Raw genomic sequence first — 17,848 nt, 5'->3', positions numbered from 1 at the left:
GTTTCAAAATCGCTCGCACAAGTACTTTCAAGAATTGACCTATGACCTCTACATACTTGGACTAACACTACGGTAGTTTAACAGGACTTTATGAGATATTTGTTCATATATTTGAATATTTAAGTATGGGACTTGTTTATATTATTTCACGTTAACAATCCCGAATAAAACTAGCAACTTCGCAGTCGCTTTTCACAACTTTGTAAGCAGTTTGTTGTCAATTTTTTCAGATGTCTGTTGTGATAGTCTGGTTATATATATGGCATTCTCGGAACATTTACTTAATATTTACGAATTTAACTGCGGGGCAGTCATGATAATGACATAGGCTAAACATACAAACAACTCCGCCAACATTTCCTTCGTTTTTTTCCAACTTTGCACGCTGTTTTCTAACATTTCACAGTCAACTGATGCGAACATCTATAGGCTGCTTTCAATTGAGTTTTATTAAATTTGTCGACTTTACACCGGCACCGTTTTATATGCAAACAACTCAGGTCATATATACAAATACATCTACCAACTTTGCAATAACTTTCCACAACTTTGCAATAACTTTGAACAACTTTGCACGTTGCGTTAACAGCATAAATCACACTACGTTCCGACAGAATAAACAACATGTTATATAAAACTAGAAGGGATTTGAAAACTTCCCATTCATTAAAAAAGTTACGAAAATTGCACGATTTTGTACTATAATAGTTTGACATCACAGTAAGAAATAGTAAAGGAACATTGCCTTAGATATTTTCCATGAGCGTAATGAAACAAAAACAAAAAAATAACAGCTCGTTTACTCAGGGAGTCTCCCATGCAAGTACTCACCACGCCCGATTGTGCTTTACTTTAAATATGTCCCGTTCATCTAACCACACAGCTGCCTGGAATATTTAAAATTAAGCCAAATTATTGGCTATTTCATGTTTTTTTGATGTTTCAAAATCGCTCGCACAAGTACTTTCAAGAATTGACCTATGACCTCAACATACTTGGACTAACACTACGGTAATTTAACAGGACTTTATGAGATATTTGTTCATATATTTGAATTTTTAAGTATGGGACTTGTTTATATTATTTCACGTTAACAATCCCGAATAAAACTAGCAACTTCGCAGTCGCTTTTCACAACTTTGTAAGCAGTTTGTTGTCAATTTTTTCAGATGTCTGTTGTGATAGTCTGGTTATATATATGGCATTATCGGAACATTTACTTAATATTTACGAATGTAACTGCGGGGCAGTCATGATAATGACATAGGCTAAACATACATACAACTCCGCCAACATTTCCTTCGTTTTTTTCCAACTTTGCACGCTGTTTTCTAACATTTCACAGTCAACTGATGCGAACATTTATAGGCTGCTTTCAATTGACTTTTATTAAATTTGTCGATTTTACACCGGCACCGTTTTATATGCAAACAACTCAGGTCATATATACAAATACATCTACCAACTTTGCAATAACATTCCACAACTTTGCAATAACTTTCCACAACTTTGCACGTTGCGTTAACAGCTTAAATCACACTACGTTCCGACAGAATAAACAACATGTTATAGAAAACTAGAAGGGATTTGAAAACTTCCCATTCATTAAAAAAGTTACGAAAATTGCACGATTTTGTACTATAAATGTTTGACATCACAGTAAGAAATAGTAAAGGAACGTTGCCTTAGATATTTTCCATGAGCGTAATGAAACAAAAACAAAAATGTAACAGCTCGTTTACTCAGGGAGTCTCCCATGCAAGTACTCACCACGCCCAATTGTGCTTTACTTTAAATATGTCCCGTTCATCTAACCACACAGCTGCCTGGAATATTTAAAATTAAGCCAAATTATTGGCTATTTCATGTTTTTTTGATGTTTCAAAATCGCTCGCACAAGTACTTTCAAGAATTGACCTATGACCTCTACATACTTGGACTAACACTACGGTAATTTAACAGGACTTTATGAGATATTTGTTCATATATTTGAATTTTTAAGTATGGGACTTGTTTATATTATTTCACGTTAACAATCCCGAATAAAACTAGCAACTTCGCAGTCGCTTTTCACAACTTTGTAAGCAGTTTGTTGTCAATTTTTTCAGATGTCTGTTGTGATAGTCTGGTTATATATATGGCATTCTCGGAACATTTACTTAATATTTACGAATTTAACTGCGGGGCAGTCATGATAATGACATAGGCTAAACATACAAACAACTCCGCCAACATTTCCTTCGTTTTTTTCCAACTTTGCACGCTGTTTTCTAACATTTCACAGTCAACTGATGCGAACATCTATAGGCTGCTTTCAATTGACTTTTATTAAATTTGTCGACTTTACACCGGCACCGTTTTATATGCAAACAACTCAGGTCATATATACAAATACATCTACCAACTTTGCAATAACTTTCCACAACTTTGCAATAACTTTGAACAACTTTGCACGTTGCGTTAACAGCATAAATCACACTACGTTCCGACAGAATAAACAACATGTTATATAAAACTAGAAGGGATTTGAAAACTTCCCATTCATTAAAAAAGTTACGAAAATTGCACGATTTTGTTCTATAATAGTTTGACATCACAGTAAGAAATAGTAAAGGAACATTGCCTTAGATATTTTCCATGAGCGTAATGAAACAAAAACAAAAAAATAACAGCTCGGTTACGCAGGGAGTCTCCCATGCAAGTACTCACCACGCCCGATTGTGCTTTACTTTAAATATGTCCCGTTCATCTAACCACACAGCTGCCTGGAATATTTAAAATTATGCCAAATTATTGGCTATTTCATGTTTTTTTGATGTTTCAAAATCGCTCGCACAAGTACTTTCAAGAATTGACCTATGACCTCTACATACTTGGACTAACACTACGGTAATTTAACAGGACTTTATGAGATATTTGTTCATATATTTGAATTTTTAAGTATGGGACTTGTTTATATTATTTCACGATTAACAATCCCGAATAAAACTAGCAACTTCGCAGTCGCTTTTCACAACTTTGTAAGCAGTTTGTTGTCAATTTTTTCAGATGTCTGTTGTGATAGTCTGGTTATATATATATGGCATTCTCGGAACATTTACTTAATATTTACGAATTTAACTGCGGGGCAGTCATGATAATGACATAGGGTAAACATACATACAACTCCGCCAACATTTCCTTCGTTTTTTTCCAACTTTGCACGCTGTTTTGTAACATTTCACAGTCAACTGATGCGAACATCTATAGGCTGCTTTCAATTGACTTTTATTAAATTTGTCGACTTTACACCGGCACCGTTTTATATGCAAACAACTCAGGTCATATATACAAATACATCTACCAACTTTGCAATAACTTTCCACAACTTTGCAATAACTTTGAACAACTTTGCACGTTGCGTTAACAGCTTAAATCACACTACGTTCCGACAGAATAAACAATATGTTATAGAAAACTAGAAGGGATTTGAAAACTTCCCATTCATTAAAAAAGTTACGAAAATTGCACGATTTTGTACTATAAATGTTTGACATCACAGTAAGAAATAGTAAAGGAACGTTGCCTTAGATATTTTCCATGAGCGTAATAAAACAAAAACAAAAAATAACAGCTCGTTTACTCAGGGAGTCTCCCATGCAAGTACTCACCACGCCCGATTGTGCTTTACTTTAAATATGTCCCGTTCATCTAACCACACAGCTGCCTGGAATATTTAAAATTATGCCAAATTATTGGCTATTTCATGTTTTTTTGATGTTTCAAAATCGCTCGCACAAGTACTTTCAAGAATTGACCTATGACCTCTACATAGTTGGACTAACACTACGGTAATTTAACAGGACTTTATGAGATATTTGTTCATATATTTGAATTTTTAAGTATGGGACTTGTTTATATTATTTCACGTTAACAATCCCGAATAAAACTAGCAACTTCGCAGTCGCTTTTCACAACTTTGTAAGCAGTTTGTTGTCAATTTTTTCAGATGTCTGTTGTGATAGTCTGGTTATATATATGGCATTCTCGGAACATTTAATTAATATTTACGAATTTAACTGCGGGGCTGTCATGATAATGACATAGGCTAAACATACAAACAACTCCGCCAACATTTCCTTCGTTTTTTACCAACTTTGCACGCTATTTTCTAACATTTCACAGTCAACTGATGGGAACATCTATAGGCTGCTTTCAATTGACTTTTATTAAATTTGTCGACTTTACACCGGCACCGTTTTATATGCAAACAACTCAGGTCATATATACAAATACATCTACCAACTTTGCAATAACTTTCCACAACTTTGCAATAACTTTGAACAACTTTGCATGTTGCGTTAACAGCTTAAATCACACTACGTTCCGACAGAATAAACAATATGTTATAGAAAACTAGAAGGGATTTGAAAACTTCCCATTCATTAAAAAAGTTACGGAAATTGCACGATTTTGTACTATAAATGTTTGACATCACAGTAAGAAATAGTAAAGGAACGTTGCCTTAGATATTTTCCATGAGCGTAATGAAACAAAAACAAAAAAATAACAGCTCTTTTACTCAGGGAGTCTCCCATGCAAGTACTCACCACGCCCGATTGTGCTTTACTTTAAATATGTCCCGTTCATCTAACCACACAGCTGCCTGGAATATTTAAAATTATGCCAAATTATTGGCTATTTCATGTTTTTTTGATGTTTCAAAATCGCTCGCACAAGTACTTTCAAGAATTGACCTATGACCTCTACATAGTTGGACTAACACTACGGTAATTTAACAGGACTTTATGAGATATTTGTTCATATATTTGAATTTTTAAGTATGGGACTTGTTTATATTATTTCACGTTAACAATCCCGAATAAAACTAGCAACTTCGCAGTCGCTTTTCACAACTTTGTAAGCAGTTTGTTGTCAATTTTTTCAGATGTCTGTTGTGATAGTCTGGTTATATATATGGCATTCTCGGAACATTTAATTAATATTTACGAATTTAACTGCGGGGCTGTCATGATAATGACATAGGCTAAACATACAAACAACTCCGCCAACATTTCCTTCGTTTTTTACCAACTTTGCACGCTATTTTCTAACATTTCACAGTCAACTGATGGGAACATCTATAGGCTGCTTTCAATTGACTTTTATTAAATTTGTCGACTTTACACCGGCACCGTTTTATATGCAAACAACTCAGGTCATATATACAAATACATCTACCAACTTTGCAATAACTTTCCACAACTTTGCAATAACTTTGAACAACTTTGCATGTTGCGTTAACAGCTTAAATCACACTACGTTCCGACAGAATAAACAATATGTTATAGAAAACTAGAAGGGATTTGAAAACTTCCCATTCATTAAAAAAGTTACGGAAATTGCACGATTTTGTACTATAAATGTTTGACATCACAGTAAGAAATAGTAAAGGAACGTTGCCTTAGATATTTTCCATGAGCGTAATGAAACAAAAAAAAAAAATAACAGCTCGTTTACTCAGGGAGTCTCCCATGAAAGTACTCACCACGCCCGATTGTGCTTTACTTTAAATATGTCCGTTCATCTAACCACACAGCTGCCTTGAATATTTAAAATTAAGCCAAATTATTGGCTATTTCATGTTTTTTTTGATGTTTCAAAATCGCTCGCACAAGTACTTTCAAGAATTGACCTATGACCTCTACATACTTGGACTAACACTACGGTAATTTAACAGGACTTTATGAGATATTTGTTCATATAGTTGAATTTTTAAGTATGGGACTTGTTTATATTATTTCACGTTAACAATCCCGAATAAAACTAGCAACTTCGCAGTCGCTTTTCACAACTTTGTAAGCAGTTTGTTGTCAATTTTTTCAGATGTCTGTTGTGATAGTCTGGTTATATATATATGGCATTCTCGGAACATTTACTTAATATTTACGAATTTAACTGCGGGGCAGTCATGATAATGACATAGGCTAAACATACATACAACTCCGCCAACATTTCCTTCGTTTTTTTCCAACTTTGCACGCTGTTTTGTAACATTTCACAGTCAACTGATGCGAACATCTATAGGCTGCTTTCAATTGACTTTTATTAAATTTGTCGACTTTACACCGGCACCGTTTTATATGCAAACAACTCAGGTCATATATACAAATACATCTACCAACTTTGCAATAACTTTCCACAACTTTGCAATAACTTTGAACAACTTTGCACGTTGCGTTAACAGCTTAAATCACACTACGTTCCGACAGAATAAACAATATGTTATAGAAAACTAGAAGGGATTTGAAAACTTCCCATTCATTAAAAAAGTTACGAAAATTGCACGATTTTGTACTATAAATGTTTGACATCACAGTAAGAAATAGTAAAGGAACGTTGCCTTAGATATTTTCCATGAGCGTAATGAAACAAAAACAAAAAAATAACAGCTCGTTTACTCAGGGAGTCTCCCATGCAAGTACTCACCACGCCCGATTGTGCTTTACTTTAAATATGTCCCGTTCATCTAACCACACAGCTGCCTGGAATATTTAAAATTATGCCAAATTATTGGCTATTTCATGTTTTTTTGATGTTTCAAAATCGCTCGCACAAGTACTTTCAAGAATTGACATATGACCTCTACATACTTGGACTAACACTACGGTAATTTAACAGGACTTTATAAGATATTTGTTCATATATTTGAATTTTTAAGTATGGGACTTGTTTATATTATTTCACGTTAACAATCCCGAATAAAACTAGCAACTTCGCAGTCGCTTTTCACAACTTTGTAAGCAGTTTGTTGTCAATTTTTTCAGATGTCTGTTGTGATAGTCTGGTTATATATATATGGCATTCTCGGAACATTTACTTAATATTTACGAATTTAACTGCGGGGCAGTCATGATAATGACATAGGCTAAACATACATACAACTCCGCCAACATTTCCTTCGTTTTTTTCCAACTTTGCACGCTGTTTTGTAACATTTCACAGTCAACTGATGCGAACATCTATAGGCTGCTTTCAATTGACTTTTATTAAATTTGTCGACTTTACACCGGCACCGTTTTATATGCAAACAACTCAGGTCATATATACAAATACATCTACCAACTTTGCAATAACTTTCCACAACTTTGCAATAACTTTGCATAACTTTGCACGTTGCGTTAACAGCTTAAATCACACTACGTTCCGACAGAATAAACAATATGTTATAGAAAACTAGAAGGGATTTGAAAACTTCCCATTCATTAAAAAAGTTACGAAAATTGCACGATTTTGTACTATAAATGTTTGACATCACAGTAAGAAATAGTAAAGGAACGTTGCCTTAGATATTTTCCATGAGCGTAATGAAACAAAAACAAAAAAATAACAGCTCGTTTACTCAGGGAGTCTCCCATGCAAGTACTCACCACGCCCGATTGTGCTTTACTTTAAATATGTCCCGTTCATCTAACCACACAGCTGCCTGGAATATTTAAAATTATGCCAAATTATTGGCTATTTCATGTTTTTTTGATGTTTCAAAATCGCTCGCACAAGTACTTTCAAGAATTGACATATGACCTCTACATACTTGGACTAACACTACGGTAATTTAACAGGACTTTATGAGATATTTGTTCATATATTTGAATTTTTAAGTATGGGACTTGTTTATATTATTTCACGTTAACAATCCCGAATAAAACTAGCAACTTCGCAGTCGCTTTTCACAACTTTGTAAGCAGTTTGTTGTCAATTTTTTCAGATGTCTGTTGTGATAGTCTGGTTATATATATGGCATTCTCGGAACATTTAATTAATATTTACGAATTTAACTGCGGGGCTGTCATGATAATGACATAGGCTAAACATACAAACAACTCCGCCAACATTTCCTTCGTTTTTTACCAACTTTGCACGCTATTTTCTAACATTTCACAGTCAACTGATGGGAACATCTATAGGCTGCTTTCAATTGACTTTTATTAAATTTGTCGACTTTACACCGGCACCGTTTTATATGCAAGCAACTCGGGTCATATATACAAATACATCTACCAACTTTGCAATAACTTTCCACAACTTTGCAATAACTTTGAACAACTTTGCATGTTGCGTTAACAGCTTAAATCACACTACGTTCCGACAGAATAAACAATATGTTATAGAAAACTAGAAGGGGTTTGAAAACTTCCCATTCATTAAAAAAGTTACGGAAATTGCACGATTTTGTACTATAAATGTTTGACATCACAGTAAGAAATAGTAAAGGAACGTTGCCTTAGATATTTTCCATGAGCGTAATGAAACAAAAACAAAAAAATAACAGCTCGTTTACTCAGGGAGTCTCCCATGAAAGTACTCACCACGCCCGATTGTGCTTTACTTTAAATATGTCCGTTCATCTAACCACACAGCTGCCTTGAATATTTAAAATTAAGCCAAATTATTGGCTATTTCATGTTTTTTTGATGTTTCAAAATCGCTCGCACAAGTACTTTCAAGAATTGACCTATGACCTCTACATACTTGGACTAACACTACGGTAATTTAACAGGACTTTATGAGATATTTGTTCATATAGTTGAATTTTTAAGTATGGGACTTGTTTATATTATTTCACGTTAACAATACCGAATAAAACTAGCAACTTCGCAGTCGCTTTTCACAACTTTGTAAGCAGTTTGTTGTCAATTTTTTCAGATGTCTGTTGTGATAGTCTGGTTATATATATGGCATTCTCGGAACATTTACTTAATATTTACGAATTTAACTGCGGGGCAGTCATGATAATGACATAGGCTAAACATACATACAACTCCGCCAACATTTCCTTCGTTTTTTTCCAACTTTGCACGCTGTTTTCTAACATTTCACAGTCAACTGATGCGAACATCTATAGGCTGCTTTCAATTGACTTTTATTAAATTTGTCGACTTTACACCGGCACCGTTTTATATGCAAACAACTCAGGTCATATATACAAATACATCTACCAACTTTGCAATAACTTTCCACAACTTTGCAATAACTTTGAACAACTTTGCACGTTGCGTTAACAGCTTAAATCACACTACGTTCCGACAGAATAAACAATATGTTATAGAAAACTAGAAGGGATTTGAAAACTTCCCATTCATTAAAAAAGTTACGAAAATTGCACGATTTTGTACTATAAATGTTTGACATCACAGTAAGAAATAGTAAAGGAACGTTGCCTTAGATATTTTCCATGAGCATAATGAAACAAAAACAAAAAAATAACAGCTCGTTTACTCAGGGAGTCTCCCATGCAAGTACTCACCACGCCCGATTATGCTTTACTTTAAATATGTCCGGTTCATCTAACCACACAGCTGCCTGGAATATTTAAAATTAAGCCAAATTATTGGCTATTTCATGTTTTTTTGATGTTTCAAAATCGCTCGCACAAGTACTTTCAAGAATTGACCTATGACCTCTACATACTTGGACTAACACTACGGTAATTTAACAGAACTTTACGAGATATTTGTTCATATACTTGAATTTTTAAGTATGGGACTTGTTTATATTATTTCACGTTAACAATCCCGAATAAAACTAGCAACTTCGCAGTCGCTTTTCACAACTTTGTAAGCAGTTTGTTGTCAATTTTTTCAGATGTCTGTTGTGATAGTCTGGTTATATATATGGCATTCTCGGAACATTTAATTAATATTTACGAATTTAACTGCGGGGCTGTCATGATAATGACATAGGCTAAACATACAAACAACTCCGCCAACATTTCCTTCGTTTTTTTCCAACTTTGCACGCTGTTTTCTAACATTTCACAGACAACTGATGCGAACATCTATAGGCTGCTTTCAATTGACTTTTATTAAATTTGTCGACTTTACACCGGCACCGTTTTATATGCAAACAACTCAGGTCATATATACAAATACATCTACCAACTTTGCAATAACTTTCTACAACTTTGCAATAACTTTGAACAACTTTGCACGTTGCGTTAACAGCTTAAATCACACTACGTTCCGACAGAATAAACAACATGTTATAGAAAACTAGAAGGGATTTGAAAACTTCCCATTCATTAAAAAAGTTACGAAAATTGCACGATTTTGTACTATAAATGTTTGACATCACAGTAAGAAATAGTAAAGGAACGTTGCCTTAGATATTTTCCATGAGCGTAATGAAACAAAAACAAAAAAATAACAGCTCGTTTACTCAGGGCGTCTCCCATGCAAGTACTCACCACGCCCGATTGTGCTTTACTTTAAATATATCCCGTTCATCTAACCACACAGCTGCCTGGAATATTTAAAATTATGCCAAATTATTGGCTATTTCATGTTTTTTTGATGTTTCAAAATCGCTCGCACAAGTACTTTCAAGAATTGACCTATGACCTCTACATACTTGGACTAACACTACGGTAATTTAACAGGACTTTATGAGATATTTGTTCATATAGTTGAATTTTTAAGTATGGGACTTGTTTATATTATTTCACGTTAACAATCCCGAATAAAACTAGCAACTTCGCAGTCGCTTTTCACAACTTTGTAAGCAGTTTGTTGTCAATTTTTTCAGATGTCTGTTGTGATAGTCTGGTTATATATATGGCATTCTCGGAACATTTACTTAATATTTACGAATTTAACTGCGGGGCAGTCATGATAATGACATAGGCTAAACATACATACAACTCCGCCAACATTTCCTTCGTTTTTTTCCAACTTTGCACGCTGTTTTCTAACATTTCACAGTCAACTGATGCGAACATCTATAGGCTGCTTTCAATTGACTTTTATTAAATTTGTCGACTTTACACCGGCACCGTTTTATATGCAAACAACTCAGGTCATATATACAAATACATCTACCAACTTTGCAATAACTTTCCACAACTTTGCAATAACTTTGAACAACTTTGCACGTTGCGTTAACAGCTTAAATCACACTACGTTCCGACAGAATAAACAATATGTTATAGAAAACTAGAAGGGATTTGAAAACTTCCCATTCATTAAAAAAGTTACGAAAATTGCACGATTTTGTACTATAAATGTTTGACATCACAGTAAGAAATAGTAAAGGAACGTTGCCTTAGATATTTTCCATGAGCATAATGAAACAAAAACAAAAAAATAACAGCTCGTTTACTCAGGGAGTCTCCCATGCAAGTACTCACCACGCCCGATTGTGCTTTACTTTAAATATGTCCCGTTCATCTAACCACACAGCTGCCTGGAATATTTAAAATTAAGCCAAATTATTGGCTATTTCATGTTTTTTTGATGTTTCAAAATCGCTCGCACAAGTACTTTCAAGAATTGACCTATGACCTCTACATACTTGGACTAACACTACGGTAATTTAACAGAACTTTACGAGATATTTGTTCATATACTTGAATTTTTAAGTATGGGACTTGTTTATATTATTTCACGTTAACAATCCCGAATAAAACTAGCAACTTCGCAGTCGCTTTTCGCAACTTTGTAAGCAGTTTGTTGTCAATTTTTTCAGATGTCTGTTGTGATAGTCTGGTTATATATATGGCATTCTCGGAACATTTAATTAATATTTACGAATTTAACTGCGGGGCTGTCATGATAATGACATAGGCTAAACATACAAACAACTCCGCCAACATTTCCTTCGTTTTTTTCCAACTTTGCACGCTGTTTTCTAACATTTCACAGTCAACTGATGCGAACATCTATAGGCTGCTTTCAATTGACTTTTATTAAATTTGTCGACTTTACACCGGCACCGTTTTATATGCAAACAACTCAGGTCATATATACAAATACATCTACCAACTTTGCAATAACTTTCTACAACTTTGCAATAACTTTGAACAACTTTGCACGTTGCGTTAACAGCTTAAATCACACTACGTTCCGACAGAATAAACAACATGTTATAGAAAACTAGAAGGGATTTGAAAACTTCCCATTCATTAAAAAAGTTACGAAAATTGCACGATTTTGTACTATAAATGTTTGACATCACAGTAAGAAATAGTAAAGGAACGTTGCCTTAGATATTTTCCATGAGCGTAATGAAACAAAAACAAAAAAATAACAGCTCGTTTACTCAGGGCGTCTCCCATGCAAGTACTCACCACGCCCGATTGTGCTTTACTTTAAATATATCCCGTTCATCTAACCACACAGCTGCCTGGAATATTTAAAATTAAGCCAAATTATTGGCTATTTCATGTTTTTTTGATGTTTCAAAATCGCTCGCACAAGTACTTTCAAGAATTGACCTATGACCTCTACATACTTGGACTAACACTACGGTAATTTAACAGAACTTTACGAGATATTTGTTCATATACTTGAATTTTTAAGTATGGGACTTGTTTATATTATTTCACGTTAACAATCCCGAATAAAACTAGCAACTTCGCAGTCGCTTTTCACAACTTTGTAAGCAGTTTGTTGTCAATTTTTTCAGATGTCTGTTGTGCTAGTCTGGTTATATATATGGCATTCTCGGAACATTTAATTAATATTTACGAATTTAACTGCGGGGCTGTCATGATAATGACATAGGCTAAACATACAAACAACTCCGCCAACATTTCCTTCGTTTTTTTCCAACTTTGCACGCTGTTTTCTAACATTTCACAGTCAACTGATGCGAACATCTATAGGCTGCTTTCAATTGACTTTTATTAAATTTGTCGACTTTACACCGGCACCGTTTTATATGCAAACAACTCAGGTCATATATACAAATACATCTACCAACTTTGCAATAACTTTCTACAACTTTGCAATAACTTTGAACAACTTTGCACGTTGCGTTAACAGCTTAAATCACACTACGTTCCGACAGAATAAACAACATGTTATAGAAAACTAGAAGGGATTTGAAAACTTCCCATTCATTAAAAAAGTTACGAAAATTGCACGATTTTGTACTATAAATGTTTGACATCACAGTAAGAAATAGTAAAGGAACGTTGCCTTAGATATTTTCCATGAGCGTAATGAAACAAAAACAAAAAAATAACAGCTCGTTTACTCAGGGCGTCTCCCATGCAAGTACTCACCACGCCCGATTGTGCTTTACTTTAAATATATCCCGTTCATCTAACCACACAGCTGCCTGGAATATTTAAAATTATGCCAAATTATTGGCTATTTCATGTTTTTTTGATGTTTCAAAATCGCTCGCACAAGTACTTTCAAGAATTGACCTATGACCTCTACATACTTGGACTAACACTACGGTAATTTAACAGAACTTTACGAGATATTTGTTCATATACTTGAATTTTTAAGTATGGGACTTGTTTATATTATTTCACGTTAACAATCCCGAATAAAACTAGCAACTTCGCAGTCGCTTTTCACAACTTTGTAAGCAGTTTGTTGTCAATTTTTTCAGATGTCTGTTGTGATAGTCTGGTTATATATATGGCATTCTCGGAACATTTAATTAATATTTACGAATTTAACTGCGGGGCTGTCATGATAATGACATAGGCTAAACATACAAACAACTCCGCCAACATTTCCTTCGTTTTTTTCCAACTTTGCACGCTGTTTTCTAACATTTCACAGTCAACTGATGCGAACATCTATAGGCTGCTTTCAATTGACTTTTATTAAATTTGTCGACTTTACACCGGCACCGTTTTATATGCAAACAACTCAGGTCATATATACAAATACATCTACCAACTTTGCAATAACTTTCTACAACTTTGCAATAACTTTGAACAACTTTGCACGTTGCGTTAACAGCTTAAATCACACTACGTTCCGACAGAATAAACAATATGTTATAGAAAACTAGAAGGGATTTGAAAACTTCCCATTCATTAAAAAAGTTACGAAAATTGCACGATTTTGTACTATAAATGTTTGACATCACAGTAAGAAATAGTAAAGGAACGTTGCCTTAGATATTTTCCATGAGCATAATGAAACAAAAACAAAAAAATAACAGCTCGTTTACTCAGGGAGTCTCCCATGCAAGTACTCACCACGCCCGATTGTGCTTTACTTTAAATATGTCCCGTTCATCTAACCACACAGCTGCCTGGAATATTTAAAATTAAGCCAAATTATTGGCTATTTCATGTTTTTTTGATGTTTCAAAATCGCTCGCACAAGTACTTTCAAGAATTGACCTATGACCTCTACATACTTGGACTAACACTACGGTAATTTAACAGAACTTTACGAGATATTTGTTCATATACTTGAATTTTTAAGTATGGGACTTGTTTATATTATTTCACGTTAACAATCCCGAATAAAACTAGCAACTTCGCAGTCGCTTTTCACAACTTTGTAAGCAGTTTGTTGTCAATTTTTTCAGATGTCTGTTGTGATAGTCTGGTTATATATATGGCATTCTCGGAACATTTAATTAATATTTACGAATTTAACTGCGGGGCTGTCATGATAATGACATAGGCTAAACATACAAACAACTCCGCCAACATTTCCTTCGTTTTTTTTCCAACTTTGCACGCTGTTTTCTAACATTTCACAGTCAACTGATGCGAACATCTATAGGCTGCTTTCAATTGACTTTTATTAAATTTGTCGACTTTACACCGGCACCGTTTTATATGCAAACAACTCAGGTCATATATACAAATACATCTACCAACTTTGCAATAACTTTCTACAACTTTGCAATAACTTTGAACAACTTTGCACGTTGCGTTAACAGCTTAAATCACACTACGTTCCGACAGAATAAACAACATGTTATAGAAAACTAGAAGGGATTTGAAAACTTCTCATTCATTAAAAAAGTTACGAAAATTGCACGATTTTGTACTATAAATGTTTGACATCACAGTAAGAAATAGTAAAGGAACGTTGCCTTAGATATTTTCCATGAGCGTAATGAAACAAAAACAAAAAAATAACAGCTCGTTTACTCAGGGCGTCTCCCATGCAAGTACTCACCACGCCCGATTGTGCTTTACTTTAAATATATCCCGTTCATCTAACCACACAGCTGCCTGGAATATTTAAAATTAAGCCAAATTATTGGCTATTTCATGTTTTTTTGATGTTTCAAAATCGCTCGCACAAGTACTTTCAAGAATTGACCTATGACCTCTACATACTTGGACTAACACTACGGTAATTTAACAGAACTTTACGAGATATTTGTTCATATACTTGAATTTTTAAGTATGGGACTTGTTTATATTATTTCACGTTAACAATCCCGAATAAAACTAGCAACTTCGCAGTCGCTTTTCACAACTTTGTAAGCAGTTTGTTGTCAATTTTTTCAGATGTCTGTTGTGCTAGTCTGGTTATATATATGGCATTCTCGGAACATTTAATTAATATTTACGAATTTAACTGCGGGGCTGTCATGATAATGACATAGGCTAAACATACAAACAACTCCGCCAACATTTCCTTCGTTTTTTTCCAACTTTGCACGCTGTTTTCTAACATTTCACAGTCAACTGATGCGAACATCTATAGGCTGCTTTCAATTGACTTTTATTAAATTTGTCGACTTTACACCGGCACCGTTTTATATGCAAACAACTCAGGTCATATATACAAATACATCTACCAACTTTGCAATAACTTTCTACAACTTTGCAATAACTTTGAACAACTTTGCACGTTGCGTTAACAGCTTAAATCACACTACGTTCCGACAGAATAAACAACATGTTATAGAAAACTAGAAGGGATTTGAAAACTTCCCATTCATTAAAAAAGTTACGAAAATTGCACGATTTTGTACTATAAATGTTTGACATCACAGTAAGAAATAGTAAAGGAACGTTGCCTTAGATATTTTCCATGAGCGTAATGAAACAAAAACAAAAAAATAACAGCTCGTTTACTCAGGGCGTCTCCCATGCAAGTACTCACCACGCCCGATTGTGCTTTACTTTAAATATATCCCGTTCATCTAACCACACAGCTGCCTGGAATATTTAAAATTATGCCAAATTATTGGCTATTTCATGTTTTTTTGATGTTTCAAAATCGCTCGCACAAGTACTTTCAAGAATTGACCTATGACCTCTACATACTTGGACTAACACTACGGTAATTTAACAGAACTTTACGAGATATTTGTTCATATACTTGAATTTTTAAGTATGGGACTTGTTTATATTATTTCACGTTAACAATCCCGAATAAAACTAGCAACTTCGCAGTCGCTTTTCACAACTTTGTAAGCAGTTTGTTGTCAATTTTTTCAGATGTCTGTTGTGATAGTCTGGTTATATATATGGCATTCTCGGAACATTTAATTAATATTTACGAATTTAACTGCGGGGCTGTCATGATAATGACATAGGCTAAACATACAAACAACTCCGCCAACATTTCCTTCGTTTTTTTCCAACTTTGCACGCTGTTTTCTAACATTTCACAGTCAACTGATGCGAACATCTATAGGCTGCTTTCAATTGACTTTTATTAAATTTGTCGACTTTACACCGGCACCGTTTTATATGCAAACAACTCAGGTCATATATACAAATACATCTACCAACTTTGCAATAACTTTCTACAACTTTGCAATAACTTTGAACAACTTTGCACGTTGCGTTAACAGCTTAAATCACACTACGTTCCGACAGAATAAACAATATGTTATAGAAAACTAGAAGGGATTTGAAAACTTCCCATTCATTAAAAAAGTTACGAAAATTGCACGATTTTGTACTATAAATGTTTGACATCACAGTAAGAAATAGTAAAGGAACGTTGCCTTAGATATTTTCCATGAGCATAATGAAACAAAAACAAAAAAATAACAGCTCGTTTACTCAGGGAGTCTCCCATGCAAGTACTCACCACGCCCGATTGTGCTTTACTTTAAATATGTCCCGTTCATCTAACCACACAGCTGCCTGGAATATTTAAAATTAAGCCAAATTATTGGCTATTTCATGTTTTTTTGATGTTTCAAAATCGCTCGCACAAGTACTTTCAAGAATTGACCTATGACCTCTACATACTTGGACTAACACTACGGTAATTTAACAGAACTTTACGAGATATTTGTTCATATACTTGAATTTTTAAGTATGGGACTTGTTTATATTATTTCACGTTAACAATCCCGAATAAAACTAGCAACTTCGCAGTCGCTTTTCACAACTTTGTAAGCAGTTTGTTGTCAATTTTTTCAGATGTCTGTTGTGATAGTCTGGTTATATATATGGCATTCTCGGAACATTTAATTAATATTTACGAATTTAACTGCGGGGCTGTCATGATAATGACATAGGCTAAACATACAAACAACTCCGCCAACATTTCCTTCGTTTTTTCCAACTTTGCACGCTGTTTTCTAACATTTCACAGTCAACTGATGCGAACATCTATAGGCTGCTTTCAATTGACTTTTATTAAATTTGTCGACTTTACACCGGCACCGTTTTATATGCAAACAACTCAGGTCATATATACAAATACATCTACCAACTTTGCAATAACTTTCTACAACTTTGCAATAACTTTGAACAACTTTGCACGTTGCGTTAACAGCTTAAATCACACTACGTTCCGACAGAATAAACAATATGTTATAGAAAACTAGAAGGGATTTGAAAACTTCCCATTCATTAAAAAAGTTACGAAAATTGCACGATTTTGTACTATAAATGTTTGACATCACAGTAAGAAATAGTAAAGGAACGTTGCCTTAGATATTTTCCATGAGCATAATGAAACAAAAACAAAAAAATAACAGCTCGTTTACTCAGGGAGTCTCCCATGCAAGTACTCACCACGCCCGATTGTGCTTTACTTTAAATATGTCCCGTTCATCTAACCACACAGCTGCCTGGAATATTTAAAATTAAGCCAAATTATTGGCTATTTCATGTTTTTTTGATGTT

Source organism: Saccoglossus kowalevskii, chromosome 16 (assembly GCF_978046115.1).
Source record: "Saccoglossus kowalevskii chromosome 16, keSacKowa6.1, whole genome shotgun sequence".
In the NCBI taxonomy this organism is placed as follows: domain Eukaryota; kingdom Metazoa; phylum Hemichordata; class Enteropneusta; family Harrimaniidae; genus Saccoglossus; species Saccoglossus kowalevskii.
Note: the sequence above shows the minus strand (reverse complement) of the source record.